This window comes from Camponotus vicinus, unplaced genomic scaffold (genome assembly GCF_025532165.1).
Source record: "Camponotus vicinus isolate PSW18456_S1 unplaced genomic scaffold, iyCamVici1.0 SCAF_5, whole genome shotgun sequence".
Lineage (NCBI taxonomy): Eukaryota > Metazoa > Arthropoda > Insecta > Hymenoptera > Formicidae > Camponotus > Camponotus vicinus.
This window is the reverse complement of record NW_028141977.1, coordinates 10309817-10330742: the sequence shown is the minus strand read 5'-3', so window position 1 is coordinate 10330742 and position 20926 is coordinate 10309817. Positions and strand designations below refer to the sequence as shown.

The 20926-nt window shown below is 37.3% G+C and overlaps 1 protein-coding gene and 1 long non-coding RNA gene across 3 annotated transcripts in view; both read left to right on the top strand.

Annotated features, from left to right (window-relative positions):
• Positions 1-20926, top strand: part of Mesr6 (misexpression suppressor of ras 6) — a 582772-nt gene that overhangs the window by 142956 nt on the left and 418890 nt on the right. The gene's annotated exons all lie outside the window — the stretch shown is intronic.
• The window catches only part of LOC145972207 (uncharacterized), a 67441-nt gene that overhangs the window by 29006 nt on the left and 17509 nt on the right, over positions 1-20926 (top strand). The window contains exon 2 of the long non-coding RNA XR_014439094.1: positions 6116-6201. This is a non-coding gene — a long non-coding RNA (uncharacterized LOC145972207). The remainder of the gene's footprint in view (positions 1-6115; positions 6202-20926) is intronic.

Sequence of the window (20926 nt, the reverse complement as noted above, 5' to 3'; positions counted from 1 at the left end):
CATTTTGCTTAGAATTTCCTGCGTGCTTTTGTATCTTGCGCTCGAAGGCGCCTCGTAAGCGCAAATTTCCTGCCCGCTATTTGCTATTCCATTAAAGGCGACGAAGGCGTGTCCTCCCCTTTCGCCATGAAACTGTACTTGTTCCTTTGCATCGGGCGACGAAGAAGGATCTCAGTTGCTAATACGAGCTCATATATACTTCTCATTTATTTCAAGATGTATAAATAATGATATAAAGATTGGAAATTAAAATAAAAATTTTCGATAAAATATTATAATTTTTTCTCTTGTCTTTCTTTAAGAGATTGATATGTCGATATATCTTAGAGCTAACAAATAATATATAATTCGTAGAGAGGAGAATGTTTATTGTATGCATTTTAATGGAAATGAAGAAATAATATATTGTTTCTAGAGAGAGATTTTACAATAATTACAAGCTTCCTTCTTTATTCTATTTCTTCAATTCTTAATTAATTATTAAATAGAGCGCACATCATATTACTAATTAGGACTTGATATATATTTTATTTCAGATATCATGTGATATATTTGACAAATTAATAATGGACTTATTTATGATATCAATTTCTTATAACAATTTTGAATAATTTGATGTAATTTTATTGATTTGATCGAATTTTATATATTATTCTTGTATCATTTATATATACGTATGTATTAACATGTCAAACGATATACATAATAGATATATTCTACTCCGCCCATGCAATCTACAATCTTAAACTATTAATCTTTAACTGTAATTTGCAGTAACATGTAACTGCGTAGTTCTCTTCGCGAGTATAACCAAAGTTTGCGCTCGTTTAACCAAGATTGGCGAAATTTCGCCAGTAGGAGTTTGTTACAGCTTCGTTACCGGTGCTTTGCGGTTTTGAGAGTGCGAGCTAAGAGCGTGCAATTCATGTGTGAGCGAACTTTCTCACAGATCGGATACACAACTTAATCATTACGCGTCTAATAATAATCGCCTGTTTTCCAGACTTCTTTCTTGTGTACAATAGTTCGTCCTTTTTCAGGTACATCCCGTGCAAATTATCTTGAATTGCGCGGTTTACTGTTTTAAAACGGCATCGGATGCAGCGTCAAAGTGCGGAAAGTACGCAGAGCGTCATTGAATGTGAACGGATACGGACATTTGGTATATTCGATAATTGGCATAATCACATATATAAGCAGACAATTTATCTTGCTATTACTGATTTAATATGGCGCAAATACCTAATAAATAGTACCGCGCAAGCTCTTTAACATCCTGTCCCGGATGCTGTTACTGTGGTCGTTTTTATTACGTCGCTTCTTTCTCTCTCTCTGACGTTCAATCAATCACTTCTGCCGCGTTTCCGATAAACATACGCACGCTAATCGCATGTGTGAGTTTTTATATATTTTTTCTTCTCTGATATCGCTTCCCTTAGTACACAATTAATCCGCAAATTTATATCATGAACGTATATTAAGAATTATTTTGTTTCTACGGAATAGTTATATATTTTATCCCTATTTTTTTATTGTTTTATTATTCTTTTCAATTATTTTTTTTTTGATAATTGATTAAAGAAAATTCTAATAAGATTATTAATAGTTTTTGAAGAAGCTTTGCGATTTCAAATAATTAAAAAAAATCCCTGATGACATTCAATAAAACGGTTTAAAATAAAATGAATTAAGAAGAAGATTCTTTGCAAGAATTAAAAAAAAATATCCTATATTTCTTAAGATCTCAAAGTTTATAGTAGCCATTTCATTATATATTAATTATTATCGATCTTTTCTGCGAAAATCAAATTTTAATAATAATGTGCGGCATTTTTATTCTTTGCATTCTTGTACTTAATAATGCAATAATATTCTAATGTAGAAGCATGAATCGTGTACGTTATTAAAGCAATAAAAATAGAACATAGTTCACCCCATGACAAATAAATTGTTGCGCTGCGCAATAAACGGTTATTATTGAACCGCCGGTCTAGAGTTGAATTGTAGGTAGTTTAAAAAAATGGTTCTGGTCACGATATGGCTTATCGCGTATGCATTTCTCTGGTAAAGTACGATTAACCTTGAGAAAGGTACTTCAATCTTGGAGAATATCAGACGGGTTTTTATTTGTTGCATGAAAATCCCAGTTAATCCGCGGTCATCGGCAAATGCTTTCGTCGCAGTCTGTACATTAATCCAGCTCCGCGTAATTATTGATTGCTTACTGGCATGCGAGGGTCCAATAAATGTTGCCGTCTCTCACACACACCTGTGCCTCCCCCACCTTTCGCACGTGCGTTCGCTTATATATCTACGCACACATGAATTGTTATCGAAATATGTGTTTGTAGAAGCAAATTCGCCAATTGTTTATAATATGACAGACTTATCCTAATCGTCATTCGAATCTAGTATCATCAGCTCGAGTTGTTGCACCAAGGATAACGTAAAGAGCAAAAAAATGAGAGAACTAGTCAGGAAGGAATAAAATCGAAGAGGAAGAGGGAGAAGAAGGCGCGGGAGAAAAAAATTGCGCGAAGAGAAAAATTGGTCGATAGCTACTAGTTTTTATAACACGACTGGTCGATATGCCGGCCAATCGCCTCTAGCCGGTTTCGGCATCGTTATCGCGTAGGGGATCTCCTCTCTCGGCGGTTAGGCCAGCTACATTAATGAAATTTACTTCCTTAGAGAAAATTATAGCCGCACCGTCGCCATCGTCATCGTCTTGCTAAACAAGCGAGAGGGACGGAGAAGGACGATGGCGCGAAACAGTGCGAGCGATAAAGAGAGCCGGACACGTAGAGAGAGAACGCAATAATTTCCACCCAATTACCGACGATCCTAACGGTTTGTTTGCTCGCCCAAGACCCACCCGGCTTACGTTATAATCATCCCGGGATAATTGATATCCAATTTCGTCTCGTACGTCTCGGTGTACCCGGACATACCCCTTCGGCATATCCCGAGGTCGACTAACTTCGCGCTCTTATAGATTCAATATTAATTGTGATGTTGATTTCTAAGCAAGAAAAAATAGTCACGCATGTATTTCGCGACAGCATTTATAAATTTTTTCTCAGGATGTAAATACTTAATATTTGATCCTTTTGTTTATATATCATACGCATCATAAGTATGTACAAAATATTATTATAAGCATAAATAACCGTCTCTTAACACTGTCTCTTGCGTGCAATCTTTTAGAAATTATACGGATTAGTTTTTTCGGTTGGATAGATATTCGACACAGTATCTTATAAAATTCGATCGTCCCTGAAGTGTCCCGATTATGCACTTTATAACAAGATAAGTTGGATAATAACGTAGGGCGATGAAGTGCAAACAGTGGTAATGTGTGCGGAGATGTAAGTATATGTTTATGATATGCACTCCGTATTCACTTTATCTTCGGCGTGGGTTGCTTTGTCGTCGTGCAACTCGGTTAGCGAAACCGGTTATAACCCCATTGAAAGCATCGAGAGAACTTTATGTATGATTAATCTTACTGCGACGGCTGCTGCATCTTGGGCACAGTTGCATATTAATTACCGCGAATATTGCAATTTATTTTAGATTATATACGGATAATTATAGAATCTTACGTTTTCAGCTTATTTTGTCATAAATATCATATGTGTCGTTAAAAGAAACGTGATATATATACGTATATAATAATTTTATGTATATAATAATTTTATTCAATGACACGCTTAGGTTTAGTCAGAATAAGCTTTCTCGAGTACATAACAAAATATATTAAATATTATTTCCACAATATATTTTATATCTTCGGATAATAAAAATTCCTTTAATTATAAATGGGTTAAGTTTATAGATAAGTTCATAATTTATAATGCAATTTAGGCAGAGAAGGGCAAGATACGAATTGATTGATATCGTTAAGATGAAGTCTGTAGCATTTTTCAGTTTTAAATTAAATTTTACTTTGTAATATTTTACATTTTTTGTGTGATATTCTTTTTTTATTTTTATTCTCCCTCTTTCTTCTTTCTTCCTCTTTTACACGATCTTTAGAAATTCGATATAATATATTCATATTTCTTTGAACTTAAAAATTCAGATGTAAGATTATCCAATGTTAAAAATCTTAAGGTTCAACGTTATTTATGTAGTACACGAGATAGTAATCGGATTCTTATATCTCGAGAACAGGATATATGATCATAAAGTTAACAGGAAGAACTGGTTAGCTACAGAAGTTGGTGCAAATTGTGCTACCCGCACATATTATAAATCTTTCAGGACGAAAAATACATAGTAGAGATTTTCAAGGACTTAATTCATAACGCATGTACTTGTCATAATTTTTCAGGCAACGTAATACCGTAAAATTATAATTGTATAGAACATAAATTTAATATTTTACAATTTGTGTGTAGAATATGAATTGTAGAAATTGTAGAAAATTACATTTATTTGATTAGGATCAATTATATATCGAAAGCAATATTATTCTTATAATAATTATTCACGAATCTTTGTAAATTACGCGCATAGTGTAGACATTTATGCGCGAAACAGATAAAAAGAATATCAACAGTTAACAGTTCCGTATGCCAGAAACTTAAAATGCAATATCTATGATGAAGAAGCAGCAATCTAGCGTTTTGACAACCGGTAATATGGTCGCACGTCGCGAGGGGGATGAGAGGGAGGAGGGAACGAGTATAGTGGTTTCATCTTGTGTATGTGTGTATGTGTGTGTGTGTGTGTGTGTGTATGTGTGCCTGAATGTTCCGAAGGAGTACGGAGCTCTTCAAATCGGAATGAAACCTCGAGCGTGGATCTATATTGAGGATCTACATCGAGTTGCATAACAATGCCGAGCGATGTTGCCTTCATGCATAAGTATCTATGCAAACCGAATAGCGATCCCGAAGAGGCACGACGCGCGGCGAGATAATATTTTCATATGAATACAAATGGCCCTCTTTCTCTCTTCTTCTGCGCCGCGGCGATAAATAAGTCTGTCCTTCTACTCGCCTACTTGTACGTATCAGCGGAGTCGCGAATGCTTTTTCCCGTAACGGATAGCTCGACTGTTTCCTTTAAGGAGTTGCCCGTGGTAGTCATTTTATCTGCGAAACGTTAAGAGGAAGTTTCTGCGGCAACGCGAATAATGTTCACGTTTTAATACTTAGCGGGACGCGTTTGATACTTTTGGTTGATAGGTGGTAGCAGACAATATTGAACTAAGTAAGAATTTCTTTTCGTATGCAAAATATTCTACGAAATACTGTATCGCATAAATTAGCTACAGGATGATTCTTTCTTGTGAGAAATCGAGATTATATTGGAATAATATGTTTGCATAATTATTGAAGCTCCAATAGCGCCATGAAAATTTTAACCCATTCAGACCCTATGTACATAATTATGCACAAAAACTTTAAAATCATGTGAAATAGTTATTTTTTAGAATTAGTTTCCCTGCGATCTCTCGGTGGACTAAATAATAATAAAAATAATAATAATAATAAAAATAATAAATAATAATAAAATAATAATAATAATAATAATAATATATAATTTTTTACATTACCAGAAAAAATTCAGGTCTGAATGGGTTAAAAATTGAAAAAATAGATACGATATGGCTTCTATTGGTTAATAATGCGTGAATTTGCTTCAACAAATTTTATATCAAGTTCAATTACATACATTTTTAATTTTTAATCTGTCTGCGCTTGATTTCTTATATATTATGTATAAATGTGAAATATTAAATATTATACTGTTAATAATTCTCATTGCAAAAATTATGAAACTCTAGTTATCGAATTGAGTACAAAAAAGAGTTTAGCATAATTGCATTATGCCTGTATTAATATACAAACTCAATTCTAGTAGTCTCTCGATCTCATAGATTTAAGGAAAATATTGTAAATACTTTCAAATAGTCGCATAGCTGCAGGAAATTAAGATTTTTTATATTTGAACACAATTTATATAAATTTATACGTTATTATTAGTTTATACATTTTATATGAGAAAATAAAAATATTTATAAAGTGATTAAAAAATATACTTACAAGTAGAGAAAGAATAATAATTATTAAGCTATAGTTTATATTTTCTTTTTATTTTCTAGGTACGTGATGAGACAATAATTTTGTTTGCTGTAAAACAGCCGATCACAATCGCAGGAATGGCAGTAAAAGTCAGAATGACGGTAGAGTAAGTTTTTATTCTTTTTGGCACTTTATTTCTTGCACGTCAGCATACGAAGGTGAAAATTTCATTCGATGCTTTGCGGTCTATGTAGATAACGAAGGTAAGAGGCATCTCTTTCGTCTCTGGTAGACCCTAATGTTGGGTATACGAAGATACAAGCTAGCAATGATAATTTCAAGAAACTTGCAGTATGAGAGAGATGCTGTGGCGGGTGAAGGGTGTAAATAAATATTCCCTAGCACGTATAACGAGATGTAAACGAAGAGCGAAGCAAAGAGTACGAAGCATATCTGACGAGTAAACTCAAGGCGACTATCGCAAATGTGTACTAGGTGTTTAGGGGGTTTTAATTGAATGTATATGTCACGCGAGAGAATATATGAAACTAAGCGTGCGAATTGAAATTGTATATTGTATATTGTTATATAAATTTTAATACCGTTGATTTCAATTTTCGAATATTTTTCTTTTTTGTAACGCCAACAATTTTTCAGTTAATTTATTATAGCTTATGTAACATTTTATTGAATTTGTTTCCCTCTCTCTTTTTAGAACATATCGAACATGTAAAAGTAATTACTGAGCATGACAGATATTGTACGTATAAAAAAATCTTCAATATCGAAATTAATTAAAATTTATTATTTATCGGTTATTTTGCGTTCAGCTTTCGTACACTCTTTTTAAATCAATCGCACAAATAGTGACGCGTATAAAAAGCATATTTCATTACCGTATATAATGCTAGTGAGACGTAAGACTCATTAACGCGCGCGTCGGCTGCGTTCTTCTATACTTGTTCCTCGACAATGCTGCTATTCTGCTGCCAATTTCTTGCGTGGTTGGGGTAACCAGAAGACATTAGCGCACTGACTAATTGCCAGCAGGTATTTCCCGCATAGTTAATCGAACATCTAAACGATTCGCGGAAATCGTAGGCACGATTGCAATTATTTACGTGATTGCGAATTTTTTTCATTAAATCGTGACGCGATCCGCGGTATCCATGAACTAGACTTGCACATCTATTTATATAATCATGCATAATTTTCCATAACTGGATTCTTTTTATGAATTGAAATTGACATTTATAATAGTATTCTACAATTTGCTTGTTTCTAAAGTTAAAAGATTTTTGGTCAACATTTAAAATTTTCTAAAACTATTTCTTATACCAATAAATATTTCATTCAATTTCACAATAGATTTTTTTCTTAAGATTTTTCGATAAGACTTTAATCGTCCTCTTTTCATGATTTTACATGTTTTAGCATATATTAATATTTACCAATTAATTTTCTGTTAAATAAAAATAACAACAATATGAATTCATTTGTGTATCAATTGTCAGGTTTTTAAACTATTTATAATTTCTGATATTAATGGTTAATAAAAAGAGTTTTTTAAAGTGTTTTGTGCATATTCAGATGCTATTAACATAAGGCGTTCTTTAAATATATTCTACTCTGTTATGCTCATGAAAAGAGACAAAGTTTATTTTCAACACACGTAAAACTGAAGTGTGATATAAGCGCCATTAATAAGAGGATAAAAATTCCTTTGTAAAAAAGTTGCAAGTTAGCTGGCTCGAATGTTTTCTCGAAGAATTAACGAGTAACATAATAAAGACCCTCACAAAAAACACTGAGAGCGACAAGATTGGACATTCTGTAAAAGTAACGTTAGACACAATACATATTTTTGTTGACAATATCAACGGATAAAACCGAGAAGCGATTTTGCAGGTTCTCTTGGCAGGCGCAAGAAAATCGAAGTAACAAGAGCGGCTTAAGTTCCATGAATTCTTTTATTAATCTGCATAGCGGGATTGAGTCTAAAACCGCCAGCCACCCAAAGCCCCTTCTCTCTCTCGCGAAGAATTTCTTTCCCTCGTTCTTACTTTAAGAGGGTGCAAACCGGAGGATTTTAAAATCAAACAAATATATTTCCGATCTCGCATATATGATACGCATTCAATTTTTAGTATTCGAAGTGAACGTATATAATATTTCAAAATATTTTTTACACTTATAATTTAATCGAATTTACATATACATGTTTTGATTAATTTCTTAATTTCTATAAGTAAAAAACAAATTTTATAATTAAATAGAAATTTTCTTTTATATATTTATATATTATTATTTTATTTTATATATTATTTTATTTTATTTTATTTTATTATTTTATTTTATATATTTTATTATTATTATTATTTTATTTTATATTATTATTTTATTTTATATATTTCAATGATATCTCTTGTAAATAGCAGAAGACGTATACCTACCATAAAATATATATGGATTGAAGTTGTTTATTTGAAAGCAAGAAGAATTGTTTAATCTTATTATGACTGTTTAATTGTATAATTTTAAAAGAAAATTGCGAACATATATATGTTATTTTAAAATTCCAAATTGAGTTTTTACAGATATACTATCAAAATTGTGATAGAATATTTCCATCATTGGATGAATTTCTTCTTATCCTGAATATTACATACTAGCCATTCGCTATGTTCTTAAAACTGATTTGAGCGGATTAAAGCTCACGTCTTCGCCAACTTTCCTGCAACGAGAAAATTTTCTGCATTCTTACCATATCCTCTTTTTCCGTTTCTCTTCGCATAAAAACCATACGGTCTGGCGAGCATGTCTGGTGGGCAGCGGACAGGCGCCAGCGTCCACCCTTTTACGCAGTCCCGGCTGATGTCCCATAGTCTTGGCCCGTTCCACCCCCTTCCTTTTCTCCATGGTCGTTAGAGCGAAAACGTTCTCCATTAACGCCTCCTTTTTTCTCCTTTTGTCAGCTGGCAGACGCGTCCGCGCCAAAGCGATATTAAAAACTCCCGCGCGCTGCAATAAAGCTAACTACTTCTCGCATGCATAGGTTCCAGTGCTGTTATGGGTTGCCATTTCCGTTCTTCTTTCTTGAACTCCTTAATTCAAATTGATTCGGATACGAGATTTCTAAATTCCGGAGCACTCGAGAATTAGGATCGATGACCGCGTCTTGACGGACATTTAAGCTGCCCTTTAATTTGTTTTATACTTGTAATGCAATATTATGTAGATAATATGAAGGAGAGAATCTTTAATAAATATATATAATAGAAGAAGAGAAAGAAAAGAGCACGCGAGGAATAATCGTGTCAGTCCAAATCGTCGTCTCTCGCAGACGATTTATTGTCGTTCGTCGAATCAGCATGCCCGTGTGCTCCGAAAAAGGAACACCCCATTGTCTGGTACATAAAGAGGAATCGAAGAAGAGAGATAGCGATGAAAGAAATTATTTTCCCCGGGCGAAGAAGAGCGAAAGGAGAGGCGCGCGCGAGACGGAGGGAGAGAGTGGCGAAGTCGCGCCTCGACGATGAAGAAGAGGCGCGGAGGAGGACGCGAAGGTGAAGGAAAACGTCGGATGAATGAGGAGGAGGCAACTTTTGCCCGAGACGGAGGAACCGCGTCGCGAAATGGAGTGCCGGATATAGAGTGACGGAAAGGCAAGAACTCTATTGCTTTGCTATAGCGAGAAGGGTGCGGAGAAAGGGAGAGGGGGAGGGAAGGACCTCAGCTGGCAATATTCGAGCTTTGATATCCAGCCGGCACAAAGAGTTGTCGTCGACGTTTTGTGTGTAATGTAATTGCGTGGATAGGTACATACTTATCTACATAGGTGCATCGTCCGCCTCTTTACTTATTCGCGCCGCCAGGACGCCAGTCGACGTGCTTTACTCGCCTAGTCTATAAACGCGCCCGGCATAAGGACTTTCGGAATAAAGGAAAATTCCTCCATCTGTCCTCCGGTGAATTGGCGTTACAAGCGAAAATTGCGCTTTTCGTCGATCTATGTGTCTCTCTTTGTTGCGCACAACAAATAAAATGATACGGCCAGCAAGATGCTCTTATATGCTGTCTGGAATTTTAATGAAAAAGTGCTTGGAAAAAGGGACTCTGAATTTTAGAAAATGTTTCCCTTATTTCCCTTATTTGAGTTGCAGAGATTTGACTCTTGCATGATCATCCTCGTATTAATCTAATTTATCGTTGGTGTGCATTTTGTTATTTTATGATTTGAGAAAAATTTCAAGAGAAGATCTTAAAATACATTCTAATAAAGAGATGTGATTTATGATTAATAGAAAATATAATTTTGTCGTCGTTTTATATTTTAAACACAGTTATGAAGGCGATATTGAAACTCGGGATTCCATTTGTCTCATCTCGAACGTAACTGAATGCGTCTTTTGTACATACGTATAGGTACCAATCACGCGTCGAAAGCCTTATATATTTGTATTGTAGATTGAGTCCCGTGTATTTAAATACATCGAAAGAGATGGAAATGTATTTAGACGACAGCTCTTCTGAAAGGAAAATAATTTGACATATTTTAAAAGTTGGAATATCACTCAAACTTCTAAAGCCACCCTCCCTTCTCTCCCCCTTTCCCGCTCCGGCTTCCTCGCTCTCGGGGCTCAGCTGAAAGAAGGAGGGCATAGAAGATGCCGTGAGGGGGATGGCGTGGCTGCGCCATGCCCGGGAGTGCGAAGTAATTTTAAAACGATTTTTACCGACAGAAGTTTACATTAATTGAAGGTTTACCAAAGCAAGTACGAACAAACTTTGTTCTTGCCATTTGCTGCTATCCGCGCGCTGCTAAATATCATTATATTGATAAGATGCTGTACGTGCGATTGAAAAAATAATTTAAAGAAATGACATTTTTATTTAATAAAAAAACTTTAATAATATATTGTATATATTGATGAGAAACTTGGCATGTAATTATCAATTTTTGGAAGTGTAACTTTCGTTTTAGCAAGTTTTGACAGTTGTGGATAAAGATAGCTTCAATCAAATTTCGAAAATTGCCAAGAAATCTCCAATCAAGAAAAGAAGCCATTACTTATAATATACATGATATATACGTATATAATGATTAATGCATAATTCTTAAGTGATCGGGAAAAAATACTAAGGAGCCTCATAAGTTCGATTTTACCAAGCAAGAGCTCGCTTTTAATCGCTATCGTCGTATACGACACACCCTAAAATTATTCGACCGCAGTATCCACGCAACTTGCAACGGCTCCGCAAAGAATCGCGGAGAAGAGGAGCGCGGTTAGCGCGGCTTTATCTTCGTTTCGATATCGATGTAAAAAAATAACGAACGAATTGTCTAGGTGAGCGTTCTCGCGGGGGTGCCTTCGAACTACGGGAATCGGTTCCGCAGCCCAACCGGATCCTTTCTCGCGCGACCCCCCGTTCTTCAACAACCCTCTCCCCCGTTTCTCATCTCCTCTCCGGTACGGAAGCCGTGTACGCGGCTCGGCATGAATATTGCCAATTTACGGGTGGAAGAACGTACAGTTCTCACTCAACCTTACTCGGTTCTCTCGTTGCAGCCGAAGCTAACCGTGGCTCCTCGCTTTCGTTCTCCTCCACCTTTTTCACCTCCCGCGCCGCCCACCAGACTCCTTTCTTCCCTTTTTCTCGTTTCGTGCCTCGCTTCCATTTTCTCTTCTTCCTCGAGAAAAGAACGAAGGAGCGAGACGAAACGAGAGAAAGATGGGTGAAACGGAGGGCGAGGGGAGAGGTGACGAGAGGAGGAGGGGGGAGGAAAGGCAGGGGGTGAAAGAGAACGGGAGCGCTCGCTTGACGCGATATTGGAAAATGGCGTCGACGTGTGCGGAGGGTAGCAGGTAAGTGGAGGAGGGTGCGCCTCTGCCTCTCCTTCGGCATCCTCTCCTCTCGCTCGTTCACTCTCTTCCTCCCTCTTCCCGTGCTCCTCCCCTCCCGCAAGGAATAGGGAAAAATAAAATAAATTGCTCAACATATCCAATAAGGTGGCAGAGCCGTTGCCCGGGCGACGCCGACTCACTACTCTCCTCTATGCTTTTCCAGAGGAACGATGTTCTCTCCTTTCTCTCTCGTTCCCTCTTTCTTCCTGGTCCGCGTCTCTCGGTGGCCCTCTCTCGCGGCATAACTTCCCGCGGAGTTCGATGACGTCGGAGAGAAGAACGGAACTGGGAAAGAAACGGGTTGGGTACAGGGCGTGCGCGTCCCTCTCGATTGTCTCTTTCTTGCTGGCGCGGATAGTCGTCGCGATGTTGCGCCGATCCGTTCTCCGTCTTCCTCTCCTCTCCTCTCGTTCCTACGTGGCGCTTCTTTTTTCGCTGCCACTGCATAATACGCGCACGAGAGAGAAAGAAAGAGAGAGAGAGAGAAAACCAGGTATTGGATCGCGGAGACCTCCCTGTCGATATTACCATACATATAGGCCGGCCTGTTACAACCTACCTCTTCTCTTCCTACCTTGAAAGCCGCCGCGAGATTCATCTGCCTTACGTACAGGTGGCTGCGTCACTTACGCCGCTACTCTTCGGAGTTGGTTATTCGGAAATAAGAAGACGACGTTGATTTAGCCTCCGATGCACTGTCGATGGAACGTTTCAAGAAAATTTAGTTCTATAAAATAAAAATAATTTAGAATAAAAATATTTTCAATCGCAATATTCGGTGTGTGTTGAAAAAATATTAATTATAAAGAATTATTTCAACTTGTAGAAATGTTTCAACTTGTACTAATGCAAATAAAAATTAATTTTTTCTCTTTGTGCAAGATATTTCAAGCTTGTCAAGATTGAGAAAATATAAATTAAAATTTGAAAATTGTGATTATATTAGAGATATGTAATAATTGTGTACCGTTACACAATTATTATACCACGCACATAATTATTCTGATCTAATAGATCCAACGTATATATCTCGGACATAATTGAGATGCGACATCCGAATTAAACGTTGCGTGAATCGCACGAAATGTGAAATTCTTGAGAGCCTGCTGCATCTAGATGTTCCTTGGCTTTACGGAACACGACTTTTTCGTGTCGAGCGTGTTTCGTGTCGAGCTCTTTACCTGGAACTGCGGTTCTCCCTTACAAATGAAGATCATTAACCTCATGCGATACTGTTGGGTGGCCATTTCATGTACACCTGTCGGTTCGAATGTAGACAGACACGCGGCCTCATAGTACAAAAGTGATTGCTACTCTTCTTTTTTTTTAATAAGTTCTTTTTCTCTCATATCGGATGCCTAGTAACATTATTTCTGAATATAACCCCGCGATATCTGCCCGCGAGCGCGCATGTTTTATTTGCCGTAACATCACGCATCATGAGAAAGCGAAGCCGGTATCCGCCGATTCAATGTGCATGGCGGATAATTGTGCGCTTGGGATCACTATGTTGCAGCGCACGACGTCAATCCCCTTACAATTTAATAATCCGACAAGCCGATGGAAATCACTGCTCGGCCGTCTTTTTGGGCGTTATGATTACCCGGAATGCTCGCAGATAATACGCTATATCGCCGTAACTTTTCATTGGGATACGTAAATAGGATGTATTTCGAATAAGAAGACGCTATCGAGCGTACATACATCTGCTCGTTGTAACACGGTAGACATGAATCTCGCTCGCGCGCTCCAACTTTTAATCATCCGCTCGGCTACAAAATATTTCAGCGCGATATGCCTGTCACGGGGCGTGCATCGATATATATTCGCTTACAAATTCTATTACGCGTTTCCGCGGCGCCGTTGTACGCGGAAAAATAAATGTTTCCCGAGCATCATAAATTCGAAAGAACTTGGGGCGTTGTTGTTCTATCGGCGCTATGTGTGCGCGAGCTCGTATCTTCAAAGCCCGGGGCCCCCGCTTCCCGATGAAACGCATTAAATTGCAACAACAATGTTAAGGTGACCGTATACACACGCGCACACGTATGCCCGGCGCGGCCAAATTGCCGCCCGTTCCTTTTTGCCGTGCTGGAAAAATTGGCAAAGGCAGTCGCGGTACGCCTCCTCCTGCAATATGTAAAATAATGACGGCCGCCTGTGAAAGGAATGCATAATGAGAGATCTCTCTCCCGACGTGCACCGGGTCCGCGCGAGGCGCCTCTCCACCCACGTGTCTATCAGCATACGAGCATGCATTATCGTGCGTCGTGTGTACGCGCTACCGCCGAGAAATTTCATGGAAATTTTGGAATATATCTTACGCGTGCGTCCTCACCTTGCACGAATGCCCCGCGTAATCATCTACCGCGTTATTACCGCGAGCAAGAAATATTCATGACGATCGACCTCTGCGTGGAATCTGATTGCGCTATAAATTTTAGTTCGTATTTGCGATCGCTATTTTTTTTTTTTTTTGTTAGAGCGATCGCAAAATATAAATCTTTATGTTCTCTCTCGCATAATGTGCCATGGTTTGCGGTTAATTGCATCGATGCATGATATCTCTATTTCATAACTGATTCAGATTTGCATTCGTTTGTAAAGTCTGATGAGCGTCCTTGAAATCCTAGAAACACATTAGATCGTAGATGTAAGTTGCAAAACGCGGTGTACGCTATCGACTGAACACCTGAGTAAATACTATGCAGGTATGAAGTACGTGTTGGAGTACGTTAACTGTCAGTCCACCAGTGAGTTACTTATCTCATTCTTTCTGCAATGCCATCGTTACGAAGACATTAGAATTTGCATTAGAATTTCATTCGTGCAAATGTGCAAAGTCATTAGAATACCAAGGTTCGTTTAAATGCGATATCGCATTTATTATAACTGATGTAATTATTATTCGCGATAAATTTGCACACGCCATATCTAAACTGTTTCCTTCGGTTCTCCTATATCGAGAGTATCATTATGCTCGGCATTTCAACAAAAGGGGGAGATTTTTAATTCGCGAGAGATTTCTATATTTATCTCGCTATTGCTCCTTTCGCAGAGAAGCTCGATTATCGCATCGGAAAATCAGTAAAGATATGACAGCGCGGGATAATCAGTAGTGCATTTTCAAGACATGGCGATACGTATATGCGTATATGCCGCGAGCACAGAAAATGCAACGACCGGAAAAAAAAGCATTCGAACAAGGGTGGCCCCAAACCACGCCTCGTACGTGAGGCATGCGTCCAAGATACTCGGGTGGATAAAGAACGCTTGCTTCCGATTGGTCTGTGGACCCTCGCGCACCCCCCTAATATATACGTGCCTGCCTGTCGCGTGTAAGGGCGCCCACACGCGCACCCACACACATGAACACACATTCGTATGGCTTCCGCGCGGATATGTATCTAATGGCACATACGAACACGCACGCACTCCCAGTACCCATACTTCCCCCCCCGAATATTGCCAGCAGGTCCCGCTCTCTTGCCATCTTACCCCTTACCCGGGATCATCCCCTCTCGTTTACTTGCACGAGTTCGAAAGAAGCCAGTCTCCTTTTTATCCGCGGACATCGGCACGCATACGTCTCGAACACCAAGTGTGTAGTCTGCGCAAGTCAACCACCCTTGTGTGTTAGACTCCACCCTGGTAATCAATCAAACCTCCTCGATACCGAAGCGGGCACGACCGTCTAAAGCAGCGCTTTATCGCTGAAAGATAAAGTATGCCGTCGAAAGGGAGACTGGATGGAACTCGATGATGCTTCGTAAAATTTTATGTTCTCCAAAAAGTTTTCGGTATTGTTATATGTTATATGTTGTGGCGTAATTTAGTTAAAGGTGATTCTTCAACGTAAATGTAAGAGCTTCTAGACAAGACTGATCTGTAAAAAAGTTTCATTTTTTTCTTGCTTCTCATAGTGTTCAAATTCATCTTCAATTATCAATAAAATGATTACATATAATATATAATTCTCTTTGAATATAATTATAATTATATTCTCTTCAAATATAATATAATTATAATTATATAATTAACATATAATATATAATTCTCTTAAAATATCAGGAATACATATGACATTCATTTTTATTTTGTTTATCAGAAAACTATTATAACTTATATATTGTAATTCTCTGAGCTCTTTAATTATTCATCGTTTATATGTCTTCAAAACAATATTAATATGTATAAATTTAATATTGTCGGTGTGGAGATGTAAGAAATAAACGAAAAGTGTACTAAGTGTGACGAGATAGTTCTCTTGTCGGAGTAATCGAGTGGAATCGAGTATGGCGTAAAGTGGCCGAAGGCACCTAGCCAGGCGCTCTCTCATCCGTCTCGAGCTGAAAATCGATAACTGGAAAAGGGTTAAAATCTACCCTGCCATTCTCTCTCTATGGACCGCGAAAGAATCTGACTCAGGGATGAATGTTCGTGCAGGGAGGAGGGGAGAATCGGCGCGGCACGACCTCGGCGGAACGAGATTTACATACCTCATCCGGTTCCTGCTCTTCCGGGGAGCCCCTTGTTAGGCTAAACTTGCTTCGTCTGCGCGATCCTGTTGGCTTTCGCCGTGCTTAAACATTGTCGATCGTTAGCGGGCAAAAACCCACCGGACTACGGGAGAAGTTTCGTATCTCGTGAAATCGCGAACGTCAAAGAGAGTCAGAATTTCAAAATCGAGTTTCCAATACGAGTATTATGACTGCTTGCCGGTGAAAAAATTCAATGATTTGTGTGTTTTTTTCTGTTCAATGTATAATACACATTTCGAAATTTGTATATTCTATTCTAAGATAAAAGAGAGAGACAACATTAGAAATAATCCTTTCTTGTATTAATGGTTTCAGTGTTGATTATTACATAATTGTTAAATGATGAAAAAGTTTCAATATTGATGCTCAAAAAAATTGCATAAAAAATATTTCTTCGCAAGTTGAAAGTGTATATGCATTTATTTAACAAATAAGCTTGTTAAATGAAAATATAAATATTTGTAAGTTTAAGAAGAAAGGCAAATTTTTTTCCGTGGACATATGTTTTACTCTGTTCTGTTAATTAAAGTAGAATTGATGGTTGAAAATTAAAATGTGTGTTGCCCATATTGACACGACGAAAGCAATTTTGCGAAAGTGAAACAAACAGCAATTTTTTAACGGATGTGGTCGGGGTTGATTGCTGGCCGAATTCAGTTTTGAGGCAGCGAGCGTGAAGAACAAAAAACGAAAAGCAAAACAACAGTGAGGCTTGTAAGCGTTGTACGTGCGCGCGGGGCGGAAGTTTTCGCGGAGAAAATTGGAAAATAATAAATTGGCAAACTACTTTAAAGAAATTAGCGAGGTCCGCCCGGATGCTTCCCGGTGAAATCTTTTTTTTCTTTCTCTCTCTCCCCCCCTCTCTCTCACTCTCTCTCTATGTATCTCTCGTCCCGTGGCTCTCGCCGTAAACTTCCGTCCTCGTTGATATTGATTAATTTGCTTAAAAAGTTCCTGGTAGCGCCGCCGCATCCGCTCTTCTTTTGCTCTTATTTTTGTATACGCTCACCCGATAAAATGACGAGACGATAAAGATTCCAGAAATTAGTTTCAGGTATACAGTGGTGGACAATAAACGTTGCTACACGATCAGAGAGAGAACATCCGTTTCTCTCGGAAAGTATCTTCGAGCAATTTTTTTATATAATGATCTCTCTCTCTGTCTCTATATGTAATAAATTTAGTCTCAAATGATATAGTCATCATTTTATTCTAATTATCATTGAGTGACTGAGAAATTTGAATTTTTAAATAACACAGTATTAGATTTATGTGTATAACATGTATGTATATCATTTTATTTTACATATCATATTTATATGATTTTTCTCTTGAAATGTAATGATACATTTTTTCACATGATAAGAATTTACTTGCTGCAAATTTTTACATATTTTTAATATAAATTTTTATTTCTGATTGAATTATGATTTGAAAGATTAATTAATGTTTTACATCAACATTTTTTAATAAAATTAATCGCACATATTTATATACATATTATAATCTATGGAATATTTATCGATAATTGTAAGACTTAAAAAATAATATAATAGTTTTTTTTAATTTATATGATTTTGGTTTTTTGTTATGTTTGCAAATTTAAAAAAGAAAAAACTGTTTCAGTCAATAAAAATCGTTCTTTATTTTCGACGTATCACGTTTTATAATAGGTAGACGATTTTTTTCCATCTTTATTTCGATCTCTTCACGCGCGGTCTGTATAGAAGAGGAAAGACACAATCGGCTTATGTTAATGTCCGGATAAAAATACACCTACCGTCCATTGTTCCACGGCCAGTAAGATCTTTTCTCGTCGACGAGAAACCAATGGAAATACAAGTGGGAAAAAGAACGACGCGGAAAGAGAATGATGGTGTCGTATAGTCGTTTTCCTCGTTCGTGAAATGAGATCGTATGAAAGGAAAATATATACCCGCGTTGAACGAAATCTACAACCGCGTGTACTATCTTGTTTTTCCATTTATAGAAAATGTATTGCCTCATCTGTTACTTATACGATTTGCTTCGAAAATTATTGTTACAAGAAAAATGCTAAAGTTAAAAGATTATAGATCTTGTTGAATCATATACACATACTTTGATTTTTGAAACCGTGATTTCAAAGCAGTTATAAAATTATATTAATTCGATCTAGCTTATAAGAAATAATTGCATTAATTGTTGTATCAATATTAAACATCTGTGTGATAATACTTAATTTTTAATTTAATTCTCTTTCTCTATCTTTCTTTTTCACACGATAAAAAAATTTACGATATTAAAATATTATTTCCAATTAATTGTACATTGTGCATTATAGTATACGCGCGTTTGTGCGTACACTTAATTAAAGGTTGCGAGTGCATAGAAGCGTCTTCACGCTCGCCGAGCATATGTCACGCGGATGCAACGAAGGTTCCGATTCATTGAACATCGAATGGTAGGTGATGCCAATCGCTTAGGGTCGCTGCAACTAATCGAGGGTCATCGGGAAGGGTTTGTTTAAAACATCCGGGTTGTACGATCGAAAGTCATGAGTGCGTTTAGTGCATGCTGAAAAAAAACGTGAAAATGTAAGATGTTTATCGGACAGGACAATAATTGCTTCATCGGGATTTACTTGGCGGACAAAATTCAATCGCTTTCATTTATCTAGATCGTCTTCTCGCGTTGCTCTTTTATCAGACTCGGATTATTATCCCGTTTCAATCACTCTTCGATTATTCTTGGAGGAGACTCTAATCTTAAATACTCTCTTCATAAATATATTTAACTTTCTTTTAATATCGATGCTACTTAAAATCGACTTATAATGTGAAGCAAAAGTATAAATCGCGCTCTCTATTTTTTATCACGATCACCTGTAAAACGAAATTTACTATCATTAGAAAAGCAGATCGGATTATCGTTCCACGCGATCTCCGATACTCCGACAATTCGTTTGTGCAATAGGTCGAATTACTCTGAAGTTGGACGGTCGTTCGATGTATGCGTGAGAGCACGAGCAGATCATTGTCGGTGTTGGTGACGTAATCGCGCGCGCGCGCGTGTGTGTGTGTGTGTGTGTGTGTGTGTATGTCCGTGCACGCGCACGTACACACGTCAGATCCGAATCTGGAAACGTCCATATAGTCCCATGTAAAGTTAACGAGGCGACCAGGAAACTTTCGCATGAATACGAAAGTGGGGCGTCCTGCCTGTGCGCGTCGCCCATTTATATTTAAGGCGACGGAACGTCGACTAGATTGGATGGTTATGGCATTAATATGTTTGTGCCCCGCGCGCTACCTCGGAGAGGAGCTACCAAGAAAGACGAAGGTGTTATATTTTGGATGGGAAACATTTTGGGAAAAAAAGTTTGGACAAAGATGACGTTATATTAAAAATTCTGAAATTCGATGTTATGCTGAGATTTTTGGATTATGATAAAATCAAAGAAAATTTTCCCATTAAATATATACATATATATGTAAATACATACTAATATTTCTACATTTATCAATTATTTTAATCAAATTTAAAACGGTAAAATATATTTTTAATTTATACCTTTTTTTTATTTCAATATTTTGTCGGAAGGATGAAATTGATAAAGGCAAGAACGATATTGGAAAAGTAGACATTAATTGGATTTAATTATTATCGACATATGACCATATCATTTATAATATATACGAAATCGTTGTATTTTACTACATGTAATTATGACAACGTTATTTATTTTTATAGCAGCCTGAAGGCATGGGTATAATAAAGTATATTGTCTCGCTTTGATTGCCAATAAATATGAAACATAATTATCTCTATAAAAGCGTATAAAAGTCACATTTTATACGTATCTTTTGCAATTGTACAAACAAAAACATTAATCCTTTATTAATTTTGTCCAGATTTTTAAAAAATATATCTTGCACATACATTCGAAATAATACGAGGGAGAATAAATTATGTAATATATGGTGTACCATATATATCGTGCAATTTTGGCAAAATATCTCCGGGATGCAGCGCATTTATTCAATCATCAAAACGCGCATCTCTACCAACCAACATTACAAAAGCGAAATGCTTTCTCGTCCCAACGTGTACAAATACACGTGTGCAAATATACGTAGGCGTGTATGTCGAAGCAGCGAGCGCGCGCGCGCGCACGTATGTGTGCGGATATATGTGTGTATATGTGTGTGTGTAACAAAGGATAGAAAAAGGGTAGCGTGTACAGCTCGTATTGACGCCCACGTAAGCGCATGCGCGTCGAATGGCTTGCCACCCTTATGGAACACACACCTACACACCACCGACGCGATAACCACTCACACACCCGCCATCAAATATCATGCTCGTGTGTGTCTTTCGTACTTCTCTCCTTGAACTCAGGTATACACCCACCTACGGCGCTTTACCCGGCATTCTCAAGTTTTTCATTTCGTTTGCTATTTTT